The sequence below is a fragment of the Mobula birostris genome, chromosome 4 (assembly GCF_030028105.1).
Source record: "Mobula birostris isolate sMobBir1 chromosome 4, sMobBir1.hap1, whole genome shotgun sequence".
Taxonomy (NCBI): domain Eukaryota; kingdom Metazoa; phylum Chordata; class Chondrichthyes; order Myliobatiformes; family Myliobatidae; genus Mobula; species Mobula birostris.
This window is the reverse complement of record NC_092373.1, coordinates 183,493,905-183,510,684: the sequence shown is the minus strand read 5'-3', so window position 1 is coordinate 183,510,684 and position 16,780 is coordinate 183,493,905. Positions and strand designations below refer to the sequence as shown.

General features: G+C 42.9%; 1 long non-coding RNA gene across 1 annotated transcript; it reads left to right on the top strand.

Annotated features, from left to right (window-relative positions):
• The first annotated feature begins 1,432 nt into the window (after positions 1-1,432).
• Positions 1,433-16,446, top strand: LOC140196829 (uncharacterized). Its single transcript, XR_011885817.1, has 5 exons — positions 1,433-2,239; positions 6,033-6,144; positions 6,858-7,019; positions 14,261-14,311; positions 15,281-16,446. It is a non-coding gene; the product is annotated as an uncharacterized lncRNA (long non-coding RNA).
• The last annotated feature ends 334 nt before the right edge of the window (positions 16,447-16,780 follow it).

Genomic DNA, 16,780 nt, shown 5'->3' with positions numbered 1-16,780 from the left:
ATTCCTCTCCATGAATGCCGTCAGACTCGCCGAGTCCCTCCAGCATTTTGCGCGCGTTGCTCAAGATTCCCAGCACCTGCAGAACCTCCTGTGTTTATTGACATACTGTTAAACAGTCCCCTCTTTATCTTTGCCTGAAAATGCAGGGGTTAAACCTGTCGTGACTTTGCTGTTTGGGATTGGAAATGTTTCCACGTGAACTCAAGAGTTAAAAAAAAAACAAGAGAAAATCTGCAGATGCTGGAAATCAAAGCAAAACGCTGAAAGAACTCAGCAGGCCAGGCAGCATCATTGGAAAAGAAAACAGACATCGTTTCGGGCCGAGACCCTTTATCAAGACTGGTGAAAGGTCTCGGCCCGAAACATCGACTGTTTACTCTTTTCCATAGATGCTACCTGGCTGAGCTCCTCCTACATTTTGTGACAAGAAATGAGAGGTGGTTTAGTGGTGTTAACGAACTGTGAGAAAACCGGTGGAGATAAATTCAAACTGCAGTGAGGTAGGTCTATGAGATCGGAACACATACGAGATCGAGACTGTGGAAAATATCACCAGAGATGGTGGTTGAAGCAGAGGCGAGATTAAAGCAGATAAGAAAAGTCGCGAGAAGTAGACGACCGGTATGAGAAGGGAGGGAAATGGGAATCTGTATCGATAAGCTCTAGCATGAGAGGACGGGCCGAATAGTCTGCAACTGCCTCTGGGACTCTGGGACTCTGGGACTGCGCTATAGAATTAAGATGACTCACAAGGGACTCAAACCCGTTGTTCCAAATGGAACGTTTTCCTGGCGTAAATCTTGTGCAATTTAATGGTAACCGACGCGCTGAAAGGCGACAGGATTTGAGTGGAGATTCTGCAGATGCTGGAAATCAGAGCCACGCAGCAATTAACGGGAGGAATACGACTATCTGAAAGAGGTCCAAACACAATGTGGAAAATAACCATCATTTAGCCAGCAGGGATAGAGCAGGCCGTGGAATACGCAGTATTGGGAGTAGTATACTGTATTTAAAATGCAGGAGGAACTCAACATCTAAGGCAAGAAATAAAGATCGTCAAGTTTTTATTTTTTACCATAGATGCTGCATGACCTGCTGAGTTCCTCCAGCATTCTGTGTGTGTTATTCAGGATTTAAGTGGGAACCTCCTCCTTCCGTACGGACAATTGTTGATCTGATAACACAGACATTTTATCGCATCACCGATCGGCTCGTTTCTTGCAAATAGCGATTAATGTTTTGCAGATTAGCTGCAATCTGCAAATGCTCTATATTAGCTTTGTTAGGGTTTTTGGATAATTCATGGCTCTATCTTAGTATGATTTTTAAATTCAGTCATTTGTCCTGGTTCCTTAAGGTTATTATAGCGGGGTCGTAGTGGGGATAAAGACCTCCCAAAGGCGTGCGTCTCTGACAACCAAGTTCAGTTCCTGGCCTTCACATGTGGCTTAGCTACTAAGCCTAGCGGAACTGCTTCTGTTGACAGCAGAAGGAGCGGGTTACTGGCGCCTTAAACCCATTTGCTTCGGGCTGATGGGGCTCGTCAGCCGTGGCTGACACCTCATTTAGGAGAAGCAAACCTGATCCTCGGCTGCACCGACTCATGGGGAAGACTTCGGGAGTAAATCCGCGGGAAAAAAACCAGAACTGGAGTCCCTAAAGCGGTCTTACGTTGAATTCAACGCTGGCTGGCAACAACGTTCCTTTGGATCCGTTAGTGGCGTGGAGACTGGAAGCTTGCTGTGTGGGCAACAGCTTGCTGTCCGCATGGCACTGTCCTGGCCTACGTACAGGCTAGCGTAGACAGCTAGCACACAACATAAAACCATAACATATAAGAACAGAATTAGGCCATTTGGCCCATCGAGTCTGCTCCGCCATTTCATCACAGCTGATTCTTCCCATTTCAGCCCAGTCTCCTGCCTTCCTCCCGTATCCCTTCATGCCCTGGCTCATCAATAATATATCAATTCTAGTATTCATGGTCAACCCTGATCAACGGGGGGGGGGGGGGAGCTACTCTAATTTATCTTCTTTTCTGAATTATAGTGCAGTGTTCACTGGATAACTAGCTCGGCTGGAAGAAGTCATTTTTTTTTCCAGAGCAACTCAAAAAAAGTGCTGGCGGAATACAGCAGGTCAGGCAGCATCTATGGAGAGGAATAAACAACGACGGTTCGAGCCGACACCCTTCATCAGGGCTGGAAAGGAAGGAGGAAGAATCCAGAATAAGAAGGTAGGGGGAGTGGAAGGAGTAGAAGCTGGCAGGGGATAGGTGAAACTAGGTGGATGGATGGAGAGGGATTGAAGCTGGGAGGTGATAGGTGGAAGGGGTAAAGGAGTGAAGAAGGAATCTGATAGAGCACTGTGGCCTACGGAAGAAAGGTAAGGAGAAAGGGCACCACCAGAGGGGGTTGATGGGCAGGTGACGAGAAGAAAAGGAGTAAGTGGGAGCCGAATGGGGAATGGAAAAAGTGAGAGGGAGGCAGAGAGAAGGAATTCCAAGTTAGGGAATCGATGTTCATGCCGTCAGGTTGGAGGCTACCCAGAAAGAATATCAGGTATTGCTCCTTCAACCTGAGAGTGACAGAGAGAGACCATGGATCGATGTGTCAGAATGGAAAATAGATTTAAAACTGGTGGCCCCCGGGAAAGCTCGCTTTTTTGTGACGGGCACCTCGACGAGCACCTTCATTTTTTACTCTATTCAAACATAGTATCGGGAACAGACACCAGCATAATGAACCCAATATTTCATCGGTGTTGTGCTGAGGTTACTCACTGTGCCACCAATCACCTTCCATCTTCACACCTTTTCCTCCCCCCCCCCCAACATTCCTCCTCACCCAGCTTCACCTATCACCTGCTAGTTTGTACTCTTTCCACTTTGGTGGCAAAAATAGGAAAACAGATTATTATCTGAATGGTGGCCGATTAGGAAAAGGGGAGGTGTAACGAGACCTGGGTGTCATTATACACCAGTCATTGAAAGTGGGCATGCAGGTACAGCAGGCGGTGAAAAAGGCGAATGGTATGCTGGCATTTATAGCGAGAGGATTTGAGTACAGGAGCAGGGAGGTACTACTGCAGTTGTACAAGGCCTTGGTGAGACCACACCTGGAGTATTGTGTGCAGTTTTGGTCCCCTAATCTGAGGAAAGACATCCTTGCCATAGAGGGAGTACAGAGAAGGTTCACCAGATTGATTCCTGGGAGGGCAGGACTTTCATATGAAGAAAGACTGGATGAACTGGGCTTGTACTCGTTGGAATTTAGAAGATTGAGGGGAGATCTGATTGAAACGTATAAGATCCTAAAGGGATTGGACAGGCTAGATGCAGGAAGATTGTTCCCGATGTTGGGGAAGTCCAGAACGAGGGGTCACAGTTTGAGGATAGAGGGGAAGCCTTTTAGGACCGAGATTAGGAAAAACTTCTTCACACAGAGAGTGGTGAATCTGTGGAATTCTCTGCCACAGGAAACAGTTGAGGCCAGTTCATTGGCTATATTTAAGAGGGAGTTAGATATGGCCCTTGTGGCTACGGGGGTTAGGGGGTATGGAGGGAAGGCTGGGGCGGGGTTCTGAGTTGGATGATCAACCATGATCATAATAAATGGCGGTGCAGGCTCGAAGGGCCGAATGGCCTACTCCTGCACCTATTTTCTATGTTTCCCTTCTCCCACTTTCTTATCCTGGCTTCTTCCCCTTCCTTTCCAGTCTTGATGAAAGGTCTCGGTCCGAAACGTCGACTGTTTAATTCCTTTCCATAGATGCTGCCTGACCTGCTGAGTTCCATCGGCATTTTGTGTGTATGTTACTCTGGATTTCCAGCATCTTCATAATCTCGTGTTCACAGTTGCTAGAGTTCTCTTTGTTATTTAATGTTACACCACAATTGCTTTCCATCTTTGTCTAACACAGTGAACATATTTCCACCTAATCAAACCAATTCAAAAAACATGGCCTTGTATTAAACTAGTCGCTACTGGAATTTCTGTTGGTTTAAATGGAAGCGTGAGGACGCTGTTGTAAAGTGTGACTTGGACAGATCTGCCAATTTAGGATGCATCTCCGATGCTTACCTTTCCTTGGAACACATTTCCAGGCAAAATATCTGCTCCAGGCGTGGGACTCCGAGTCATAAAGCATTGTGAATTTACCTAAAACACTGGCTTAGGTTGTTTGCGGCGTCAGAATGGGAGTCACTGAATTGGTTTGCTATTGTCACATGTACGGAGATACAGTGAAAAGCTTACTTTGCATACGGTCCATACAGATGAATTAATTACAACAGTGCACTGAGGCAGTACAAGGAACACAATAACAGAGTGCAGAATAAAGTGTTACAATACAGAGGCAGTGTGGTGCAGGTAGACAAGGCTCAACAGAACGCTACTGCAGCGCCAGCGTTCCGGGTTCATTTACCGACGTCTGCAATGAGTTTTTTTTCCATTCTCTCCCGACCGCGTGTGTTTCCTCCGGGTGCTCGGCTTTCCTCGGTTATTAAGTTAATTTGTCATATTTGTGTAATTGATGGCCATTGAACGTGAATTGAAATTGAAAATTCTTGTTACCGTGCTGAATCTCGAAATAAAAATAGTCACAATAATGTAGGTGAGATAAAGAGCCCATCTTATTATTCCAGGAAACCATTCAATGATCTTAAGATTTCTATTAAATCTCTGCCCTCCCTCTTTAAAGCTGTTCCCTCCAGTTCTTGAATCAGAATCAGGTTTAATATCACCGGCATATGTCGCAGAGCAGACCCGATGGGCCAAATGACCGAATTCTGGTCCTATGTGTTGTGGTCTTATAACAGCGGGATAGAAGCTGTCCTTGAATTTTGGGTACGTGTTTTCAGGCGTCCGTAGCTTCTGTCTGATAGGAAGGGCAAGAAGAGAGAATGAGCGGGGTGGTGGGATCTTTAATTCTGTTGGGTTCTTTGCCGGGGCGACCAGAAGTGTCGACAGCGACTGTGGAGGGCAGGCTGAGACGTGATGTGATGTGCTGAGCCTTGTTCACAACCGATGTTTCCTGCTGTCATAGGCGGAGTAGCTGCCATATCAAGTCGCCGTGCATCCAGATAGGTTGTTCTTTATGATGCACCATGAAAGAAACATGGAAACATTTCTTTAGCCTCCTGAGGAAGTAGAGGTGCTGGTGAGCTTTCCCGGCCATGGCGTCAATGTGGTTCTGTTAGTTGTGTTTTCCCTTCTGTTACTGCCTCTGACAGAACTATTACTGCAGCTCACTCATGCATATCGATATAAACCGTTTCATAATATATCTCCCATATGTTTGTATTCAGATTTTTATATCATATACATTGACGAAAAAGGTTTACAATGTGATCTGTAATGTCTACCATCTGTTTATCAGGTACCTTACTATAACCAAACACTTTTTCAGATTTGCTATTGAGCAATCTGATACCCAGTGCTCGATCCAACCCACTTCCCGGTTGCTCCATTTAAAGTAACGACTGACATTTAAAGAAAAAAATTCTATCGAAACTTTTGTATTTAAACGTTTCAACCTCTTAAAAGAAGGAACTGCAATCTATTGTATTTGGGACTATCTGCATTTTTCCCATCAGCGGTGTTTGGGAATCTCGACACTCCGATGTAGATGGTTAGTGAACAGATTCGAATTCAAACATTACACTCTAGAGACTCAGCGTTTATATTCCGCAGGCTGTGGACATGCTATGTTGGTGCCAGACTGTGTGACGACACTTGCGGGCTGCCCCCAGCACGTACTCGGGTGTGGTGATTGTCAACGCAGACGGCGCATTTCACTGTAGGTCTCGATGTACACGTGATAAGTAAACGCATCTTCAACACTAAACCAGTTCATATCTTCATAATGCATGGAGGATGAGCTTTGAGTCTAGAGCAGAAACAGCCCTAATTGTAAAGCTAATGCACCGTGTTAAATTGGTGCTGTCTTGTCTCAAACCGATCTCAATTTCCCTTAGAGCTAAAGAGATCTTTATCTTAACACTTACCATTTCTGTTCTCTTTCCGCAGATGCTGTCTCGCCTGCCATTTTTTAAATTTTACATTTCCGGAATGTGTAGATAAAAAAAAATTCAATTTATCGCTTCAGTCTGGCCAAGATTTAAACGTACGTGCTTACCAGGTAAATGAATTTGTCCAGATAACTGCAAAACCTAGCGGCGAGTACAGACGTTTAAGCGTGAACTCTAACGCTAGGTTTCTCAACCGGGGTTCCGCGAGAGATCATGATTGAAATAAATAAACATCGTTTTTGGAACTTCGCGCGACGCGTGATGCTAGCACTCGCAGTGTGGACAGTGACCGACCTAGCGATCTCCCTAGAGGTCTCTCAATATGGCCGTGCGCAGTAGGACCATGTTTATTCGGTTGAGTCCTCTCCCTCGCAAAGTACCTTCCCTAACTTCCAAAATCAATTTACACCCTTTATTTAAATAAAATCTACCGAGCCTAGTTTAAAAAAAATAAATACCATTTTAGCTTAAGCCAGTTATTTAACAGAAAGTTATTATGTTTGCCTCTTGAGTTTTTAAAATTTATAGAAGGGAAAGAAAGAGATTAATTTCAAGAAAGGTAAGCTAATCTTAACCAATTTTTTTTCAAGAAAGGTTGGCTAAAAATTCCATCTCTACTCAAAAGAGAATTGACAATTACGATTGAATTATTACATCTACAATTGCAGAGACAATATTTTTTACCCTGAGGTTCACTGAGACCTGAAAAGTATTTTAAGGGTTCTACCAGAGCGAAAGAGTTGACGAAGGCTGCTCTAACGTAACAAAATTAACGCGAAACAATCTTTGGACGCATCATTGTAACTGGTTATTGTTTGTTCAGGTTTTATTTATTTATTTAGAGATGCAACGCAGTAACTCCCATTACACCCACGTGACCAATTAATCTACCAACCGGTACGTCTTTGGAACGTCAGAGGAAACACACGTGGACCAACCGCCGTAAAACAAGATACAGACAGACAGAAACACACGTGGGTCACAGGTAGAACGTACAAACTCCTTACAGAGATCGGCGCGAATTGAATCATTGTCGCTTGTTCTGTAAAGCGATTGCGCTAACCTCTACACTACCGTGCATAGCTACAGTATCCGATGAAGCTGATTTAACTGTTGTTATAATTCTCGTGTTCCTTGTGCCTAATTTGTCGACCTGTACTGCACTTTCTCTGTAACTGCACCATTCTCCTATTTTTACTACCTCAATGTAGTTATGTATGGCATGGTCTATCTGCAATTCACATGTGGCAAAAGTAAAACAACTCCAATAGATAGACCCACCATGTAGGGTGCGTGTTCCAGCGGTTTTCCTCCAGCGCTTTAACGCTAAGCTCTATTGTCTGACATAATGTGTGTGCAGTGGCTGAGAATATGTGGAGGACTCGTGGAAGAGGGCAAAAGTTTAGAATAGATTTTTTAACAAACTCAAAACGATAGGTTAGGTTGGGATTAGTGTTGGACAACTAGGTTGGAGATGTATTAACATAGAACATAAAATACTACAGCACAGTACAGAGCCTTCGGCTCACACTGTTGTGTGACCTTTTAACTCACTCTAAGATCAATCCAGCACTTCCCTCCTACATAACACTCCACCTTTCTATCTTCCATAGAAAGTTTTTTAGATGCCCTAACATATCTGCCTCTGCCACCACCTCTGTCAGGACGTTCCATGAACTGACACTCTCTGTGTAAAGAACGTACCTCGAATAGCCCTCTATGCTTTCCTCAATCACCTTAAAAATATGCGTCTTGGTATTAGTCATTTCCGCCCTCGAAAAAAAATGTCTAGCTACCCGCTCGATCTATGCATCTTATTATCTTGTACACCTCTGCCAAGTCGCCTCTCATCCTCCCCTCAGCTCCAAAGTGAAAAACACGAGCTCGCTCAACCTATCCTCATAAGACATGCTCTGTAACCCAGCCAGCACCCCGGTAATTCTCATCTGCACTGTCTCTAAAGTCTCAACATCCTACCTATTATGCGGCAACCTCGGTTCTTAAACTCAATACCCCGAAATTAAATACCTGCATTTGTTCTTTGTTCCCTGGTATTTAATATATCTCCAACTTAATTGTCCAAATATTTCTCAATCCAATTTACTGCTTCAAAGTTCAAAGTAACTTTATTATCAAAGTAGGTATATGTCACCTTGTGAATCATTTTCTTACGGGCGTTCATAGTAAATAGAAAGAATTACAATAGAATCAGTTAAAAACTACACACAAAGATGGACAAACAACCAATGTGCAAAAGACAACAAATTGCGCAAAAATAAAACAAAACATAATAATATAAACAATAAATAATATTGAGAAATTGAGTTATAAAGTCCTTGAAATTGAGTCTATAGTTCGTGGAATTAGCTCAGTGTGAACTTCTCTCACCCCATATTCATGCTTGCTTAAAAGCACTGTTGTACTACAGTGAACAGATAGAAAGTCTTCGCCGTGAAATAGTCCTCGGCAGAGTTCATTCGCTTCAGTTCTGACATTGCATTGTTGACGGAAGTAAACACTTGCGAAAAGTTGATGGTGTTCACATGAAAAGTTGCTCAGTGACAATACCTGCAGACACGCTTTGTTCGAGAAAGAGGGTATGGTGTGTTTATTTTGTTTTACCTTGTGAGCCACCCGTCTGATCGGCCCAGACCAGCACTGACTGACGCAGAGTCAGAGCTCCACAGCTGTCGACCGCTGGTTCCACCTGAGTAGCATCATGCTACCGTTATCGTCTGATATTAGAACAGTTTAGACCCCATAATTATCTAATCATCGATGGATAAGTAAAATTTGTTAATGCCACCCCATTGGAAATTGGCAAATAAGGGGCGGCAAGGCGGTGGAATGGGCGTTAGCACGACGCTTTACAGAACAGCGACCCGCGTTCGTATTCCTCTGCGGCCTGTAAGAAGATTGCACGTTCTCCCCGTGACCACGTGTGTTTCCTCCGGTTGCTCCGATTTCCTCCCACAGTTCAAAGACCTACCAGTTGGTAGGGTAATTAGTCATTGTAAATTGTCCGGGCGAGTGTTAAATTGGGGGTTGTGGGAGGCGCGGCCGGAAGGGCAGATTCCGCGCTGTATCTCAATAAATTAAAAAATAAATAAAATCTTTGGTGCAGCCCAACCGTCAATTTATCAGCAATTTCTCCACGGGGGCTACTAAGAACATTCTATTTACACGCAGACTCGAACTCAGCAGGAAACAAAGCGTGGAGGAAATTAAGCCACCAGATGGCTTCGTATGCTCGCTGGCTCTTTGATTCCGGTTATAAAGGCAGCAGGTCGGTTTTCGCTGTGAGGGGGCTTACCAGAAGGCTAAAAGAATGCGAATGTTAATAGTTACTATCCTGAGGGCTGATAGGCCTCGACCTAGTGCTTTCCTGAATCACGTGCCCTTTTTAAATATTTGTTCAGGAGGGAGATCACAATCTTGGCATCATAAATGCGTGGAATTTATACATTAGATTTTCAGAGCCACGCAACAATGAACAGGAGAATTGTGGTTATCTCAAAGAGGTCCAAACTCAATATACAGAATAACCATAGGGACCAACAGAGACTGAGCAAGCCATGGAATGCGAAATATTGGGAGTAAAGCATAAAAACTTAGTAGGTCAGGCAGCATCTATGGAGGGGAATGATGAAGGGTTTCGGACTGATGATGGGACTCCGCCCGAAACGTCGTCTGTTTATTCCTTTCCATAGATGCTGTCTGACCTGCTGAGTTCTTTCAGCATTTTGTGTGTGTTAGTCTGGATTTCTAGCATCTACAGAATCTCTTGTGCTTGTGAATAATTGGGAACTTTCCTTCAAAGACATATGGACCTGTTGCTTCGTTTAACTATCTAAAAATTACATCTAATGCTTGAAGGGTGTTTGCAACCGTGGAGGATGCGGTTGAGAAAGGGTGGGGCATGATAGGTGGGTTTATCTCAAAGTCGGCTGCATGAGTTTAAGAGGAGGCGCCTTTGTGTATCACACCCGCAAATTACAACCATGGCAACAGGATGTTTAACAAGTTTATTGTGGGGGGGGGGGGAATGCCAAGGACACTGGAACTAATTACAGTAGATGGCTCTTTCAAAGACTGTACAGATCCACTAAGTGGGATCTTTTATAATTGTCTGAGCTCAAGTTTTTCGAATTTCCAAGCCAATCCTCTGGTAACCCCATATTGTTAGTACATTTCTCGTGTAAAGTGTGGAATTCGAGGTGTGCTACCTCTGGGCTCCATCGAAATGAACAGATTCAAAAGGAGATTAATGCACCTGAAGGAATTTACTGCATACTCCGGCAGGGCGGGACATACAATTAATGGATCATCACCGAGCAACCGTAGGATTAATGCAAGACTAATGCATGACTAATATCATATATTGGCCACTTCTTCTGTGCCGATTATTTCATCGCTGACGCATTATTTAGATATTATTTATGGTTTTACTTTGCACAGTCTTCTAGACATTGGCTGCTAATAATCTGTGTATGGTTTTCATTGATTCTATTATATTTCTTTATTCTACTCTGAATGCCCACAAGAAACTGAATCTCTGAGTAGTATATGCTGATATATACTTTGATAATAAATTTGTTTTGAGCTTTGAGCTTCGAACTTTGAACATATGTAAATAAGAGGTCTTTTTCTTTCATTGCACGTAGTAACGTGATGTACTGTGACCTGTTGATCCAAGTTGCGATAAACTGTGATCTGTAATGGATAACAACCAGGAAGGGGCATTAGTCGCGCTCGGATTGCTACGTATTTACTTACTTAAGGCCATCACCTCTACTGGGTCTTAGGCTGTCTGTAGAAGCTCATCAGAGTCCTCTGTCCTGGAGCTTCTGCTGGTGTTTCAGCAGCTCGGGGTTATTATGGGATGGGATTGCAAGCCCCATGCCCAAACCTCCTCCTTTCACAGTCGGGCTTGGGGCTGTCCATGGCGAGTTGCGCTGGGACTAAAGCATGGCCAGTGTAGTAGGAAACACAAGTGTGAGCAGGTCAATGATATCTCAATGGAAAAGTGGACGTCGAGGATGCGAAGAAGAACAATGGAATTTAATCTGAGGATTAAAAAGAAAAATTAAATGAACGTGAAAGCTCTGAGTGGAAAATAAAAAGTTTTGATTTGGATCTTTTTTTTTGCCGCTACTTGACACGAGAGGGAGAAGAAACAAGATAGGGAGTAAAACTGTAAAAACGCGTGTGATACATTGAATCGTTTTCATAATTTAGAGTCAGAACAAAAAAGATCAGTTTTATACAGTCGAATTCAAGACAACCTTTAAAAATAGCAGGTCTCGGCGAGAAATCAAAAAAATTAGAACAACAGCTACTTCCCAATTGTGGGACTTCTCTGTCTAAGAGGTAACATCTATAAAAACATTAGAATCATTGGAAACTCTTCTGTCAAACATGAAAACAGCGTCCCTGCAAATCTTAAATTACACCTGAACCTGGTGATTTCAAATGTGATGTCGGTAACATGTTGTGAAGGCTGGAAATTGGACAGCTACAGTACTGTGCAAAAGTCTTAGGCACACCTAAACAAATCAATAAAGTGAAGATGCTTTCAAAAATAATGAAATGAAAAGTTTCTAAATATCAAAAATACCATAAAAAGCGATGAACAGTAAAAAAAACTAAATCAACTCAATAAAGGCTCATTGGCTTTAAAACTGCTTCAGTTTCTTAGGTACACTGTCGTGCAGTTTTATCAGAAAGAAAGAAGGTTGTTCCAAGCATCTTGGGAACCTGCTACAGTTCTTCTGCAGACTTTGGCTGTCTCGGTTGCTTCTGTCTCTCCAGGTAGTCCCAGCAGGCCTCGATGATGTTGAGATCAGGGCTCTGTGGAGGCCATACCATCTGAAACCATAAAAAAATCTAGGGTGCCTAAGACTTTTGCACAATACTGTAGCTGAGCAAGCAGTAACTACAATTATCAAAGAGCACACAAAGAGACCCATTTCATGCTGGGGGCTTAACCCCATATAACCATATATACAGCACAGAAACAAGTCATCTCGGCCCTTCTAGTCCGTGCCGAACTCTTACCCTCACCTTGTCCCACTGACCCACACTCAGCCCATAATCCTCCATTCCTTTCCTGTGCATATAGCTATCCAATTTAACTTTAAATGATAACATCGAACCTGCCTCAACCACTTCTGCTGGAAGCTCATTCCACACAGCTACCACTCTCTGAGTAAAGAAGTTCCTCCTCATGTTACCCCTAAACTTTTGCCCTTTAACTCTCAACTCATGTCCTCTTGCTTAATCTCCCCTACTCTCAATGGAAAAAGCCTATCCACGTCAATTCTATCTATAACCCCTCATAATTTTAAATACCTCTATCAAGTCCCCCCTCAACCTTCTACGCTCTAAAGAATAAAGACCCGACTTGTTCAACCTTTCTTTGTAACTTAGGAGATGAAACCCAGGTAACATTCTAGTAAATCTTCTCTGTACTCTCTCAATTTTGTTGGCATCTTTCCTATAATTCAGTGACCAGAACTGTACACAATACTCCAAATTTGGCCTTACCAATGCCTTGTACAATTTCAACATGACATCCCAACTCCTATACTCAATGCTCTGATTTATAAAGGCCAGCATACCAAAAGCTTTCTTCATCACCCTATCCACGTGAGATTCCACCTTCAAGGAACTATGCACCATTATTCCTAGATCCCTCTGTTCTACTGCGTTCTTCAATGCCCTACCATTTACCATGTATGTCCTATTTTGATTAGTCCTACCAAAATGTAGCACCTCACATTTATCAGCATTAAACTCCATCTGCCATCTTCCAGCCCACTCTTCTAACTGGCCTAAATCTCTCTGCAAGCTTTGAAAATCTACTTCATTATCCACAACCCTGATGAAAGGGGTCTTTTCCTTAGGCAAATGGCGGCCATTTGATGGCTTGTCAGTCAAGCACAAAGATTTTTCTTAGCAAATAATTCCTTCACGTTATTCACAATTGCGTAAATTCCTACTTCGTTTGGGTGCCGTAGCTTTCGAAATGTCGCGCAGCGGATGCAAATACATCAGACAGGAAAGGTGGGACAACATATCGCAGCTCTGTGCGGCTCGTGTTCGACCCTGACCTCCGTTTCTGACTGTGTGTGTGTGTGTACGCACCTTCGCTCTGTGACCACGTGGGTTACCGCTGGGCGCTATGCTTCCCCTCCTCCATCTGTGCTGATAGGTTAACTGGTGACTGTAAAATATTCCTTAGTGAAGTGAAATTTTCGGAGTTGATGGGTGTGAGAGAGGATAAGTTGTAGTGGGAAGAAGGGCAAGGCTGATTGGCCAGGAGTGAGCGTGCACCCGATAGGCTGTGTCTAAGAAGGAAGGTCACCTTTAGGGATAGGTATGAGATCAAAATAAAGGAAGAAGCGACTAGGTTGGAGGGCATAGTGGCTGCAGGAACTACTGAGAATAGGATGAAGGACCAGGTCAGAATGGAAGTAACAAACCAAAGGGCAAGGATTTAAATCTGGTCAGAAACATAGGGTACATTATGTTGGCCATCAAAGAGAATAGTTATTGATTTGGATATTAAGTTAAAACAGTAGTCTATAATTTCTGACTCCAAGAAACGGAACATACAGCAGAAAATGTAGTGATTGGTGTTGCTTAAGACCACAAGATAGAAGAGCAGAATTAGGCCATTTGGCCCATCAAGTCTGCTCCGCCATTTCATCCTGGCCGATCCATCTTCTGTAAGGATTACAGTAGCAAGAGAAGAATATTCGGGATTGACAGTAAACACTTCATTGGTGGGGGACGCATTTCTAGAGTCACAGAGCACTACACCAGAGAAACACGCCCTTCGGCCCATCTAGTCCGCGCCATACTGTTATTCTGCCTAGTCCCAACGACCTGCACCTGGAACATAACCCTCTCATCCATGTACTTATCCATACTTCTCTTAAGTGTTGAAACCGGACCCGCGTCTGCCACTTCCGCAGGCAGCTCCTTCCACTCTCTCACCCCCTCTGAGTGAAGAAGTCACCCCTCGTAGCCCCCTTAAACATTTCATCATTGTACCCTTAACCCATGACCTCTAGTCTCACCGAACCTCCGTGGAAAAAGCCTGTTCACGTTTACCCTATCCAGACCCTTCATAATTTCGTATACTCCTATCAACTCTCCCCTCATTTCCCTACTCCCTAGGAAATAAAGTTCTAACCTTGTCAATCTTTCCCTATAACTCAGATCTAACACATTGAACAAGGGGAAGAAAAAGCGGCTACTTCATGACTGAAGGTAATACTTTTCCTGGTATTAATAGGGGATTAGGACTTTATACGGGCTACTCACACCATTATAAATCAATATACCCTTCACTCAGTCATGAGCAACATAATGATAGACCAACTGTATGAACATAATTAACAGACAATAATACTTAAGGTGATCTTCATTAGAAATCACTTAGCTAGGGCACGGCATTTTAGTGAAGGGATCAGCTTTGAAAACTGTTGAAGGCTAAGGAACAAATTTTTGCAAATAATGCAATTATACAACCCTGAGGTAGGCATTGGAATAAGGAAATGTGTTTTAAATTATGAAAATATCACAATATAAAATCCCTCAACATAAAAGTAACACATGAGGAACTCAGCAGGCCAGGCAGCATCTATGGAAAGGAATGAACAGCCGACGTTTCCGACGGAGACCCTTCATCGAGTTCAGAATCGTCCTTCCATACATGCCTGACCTGCTGAGTTCTTCCAGCATTTTGTATGTGTTACATAAAACAATGCGCTGGGGTACAGTAAAGGTAAAACATTTTAGAAATTTGTGGTAACTTCACTTAAGTCTTAACTATGTTTAAATCTACAGGTTAATCGGGATTAGAAATGGAATTAGGGAATACATTAGATTAGATTAGATTATGAGGACACGCAGTCCTCTTTTATCGTCATTTAGTAATGCATGCATTAAGAAATGATACAATTTGTTTCTCCAGAACTTGCATAACTTTAAAAAGAAAACAAGACCCATAGCTCTGGACCTACAGTAATTTGCACACGGGCAGTGGTCTGGAGATCAACCCCACAGTTTTTCCAATCATTAATTCCTGTTCTCAGGGGCATTCCTTTTGTAAATGGTCAAACAAGGAGATTTTGTAGGAATCTATAGTCACAGCTAGTTAGTTGAAGCGTACGGAATTGTTCTTCCCAATTGCCTTTTATTTATTTGTTTGTTTGTTTGTTTTTGTTGGGCAACAAGCAAGAACACGGAAGTACATAACCTTAGCTCTGATAGTATCTCGGAGTTCTGATGACACCCTGCAAACTCTGAAGACATCTGGCAACTCTAACAAATTCCAAGTCTGGATACATGTAAGAACATTCTTCTGATAATCAGATACGAAGTGGCTGCAAGCCGTCCTCCTAACCTACAGAGCGGTGATGCCGAGTCTTGACGCAGGGTTTCGACTGGAAATGTCAACAATTCCTTTCCTAACACAGATGCTACCCAACCCGCTGACTTCTTCCAGCAGATGGTCTGTTGCCTCAAATTGCAGCAGCCTCTTGTACCTCCGATTTACAGAGTTGGTTGCTTTTCTGTTGTGGAATGAGCACGTGATAGTTGCCAAGTAAAATAGGTATTAAAACGCTAGACATTGCATCAGAAACATCAATTTAATTTTACATTTGAAGCATTTATATCTATAATAGATAACCGTGAAGCACGAACAGCCTGTTAAGAAAAGAGAAAACATGATCAGCCGTTGAAATTCAATCATACACATATGGAAAGACCAAGATTTCCAATTTTCTGTAACTTGGCAAATCTTAGCTTTATGGCTCTGGGAGATGATTCTCCCAGAGTTCTCCTTGGAGCTGTTGTATCAACTTGTTTTCAAGAAGCTACCAATGAAAGTCTTAGTCGAATCTTGCAACTGATCAAGCTATTTAAATCCACGGACATTTATCAACCGTGTATGAATTTTATTTAGTTTTTCTAAAGCATTTCCATAAACTCCCCACATGTTGCCAGTAAATTTCCATTTGGATACTACTAAACAGGCTATATTCTGTTACATAAGACAATTTCAGGTGGCTGGCATGTGTGTTTTTGACTGCAAACTTCCACCTCAAAGAAATACCAAGTGAAATATTATTCACACCGCTTCCTGTTCACATAATACGGGTCCATTTGTGTTTCCGTTAGGTGTTATGGTTCACGGGTATGTTGTCAATCAGTGCGTGATCATCCAAAAAAGGAAGATTTTGCTTGTCATTTTTTCACCATCTCAGAATATCCCAAAGTGCTTTGCAACCCATAAAGAGCAACGCAACAAGTGTTGTTCTGTAGAGAATTTAGATTTTGTGTCTGTTTTAAGTTAGTTATGTAGATGAATTTTAATGTGTCTGTGATATTTTATACAGTATCGTGAAGTGTACATATTAAAATACCATCCAATCCATTGCCTGCTTCATATGTTTTCTTCTTGTTTAGTTATTGTGTCAACAGAGGCAGATCCTGTGTCCCACCACGTCCTTGCCAACTCTGAAGCACCCATTAACATTAGCTCCATTTACAAACACATTTTCCACAGTATTCTATACCACGGCAATTCACGTGCTCGTCCAGATACTTTTAAGATGTCATGAGAGTCTTCTGCCTCCATCGCCCACTCAGGCAGCGGCCTTCTCAGTGAAGTAGTGTTCCTCAGGTCCTCTCTAACCTTCTTACTCCTCACCACAAACTATATCCTTTGAT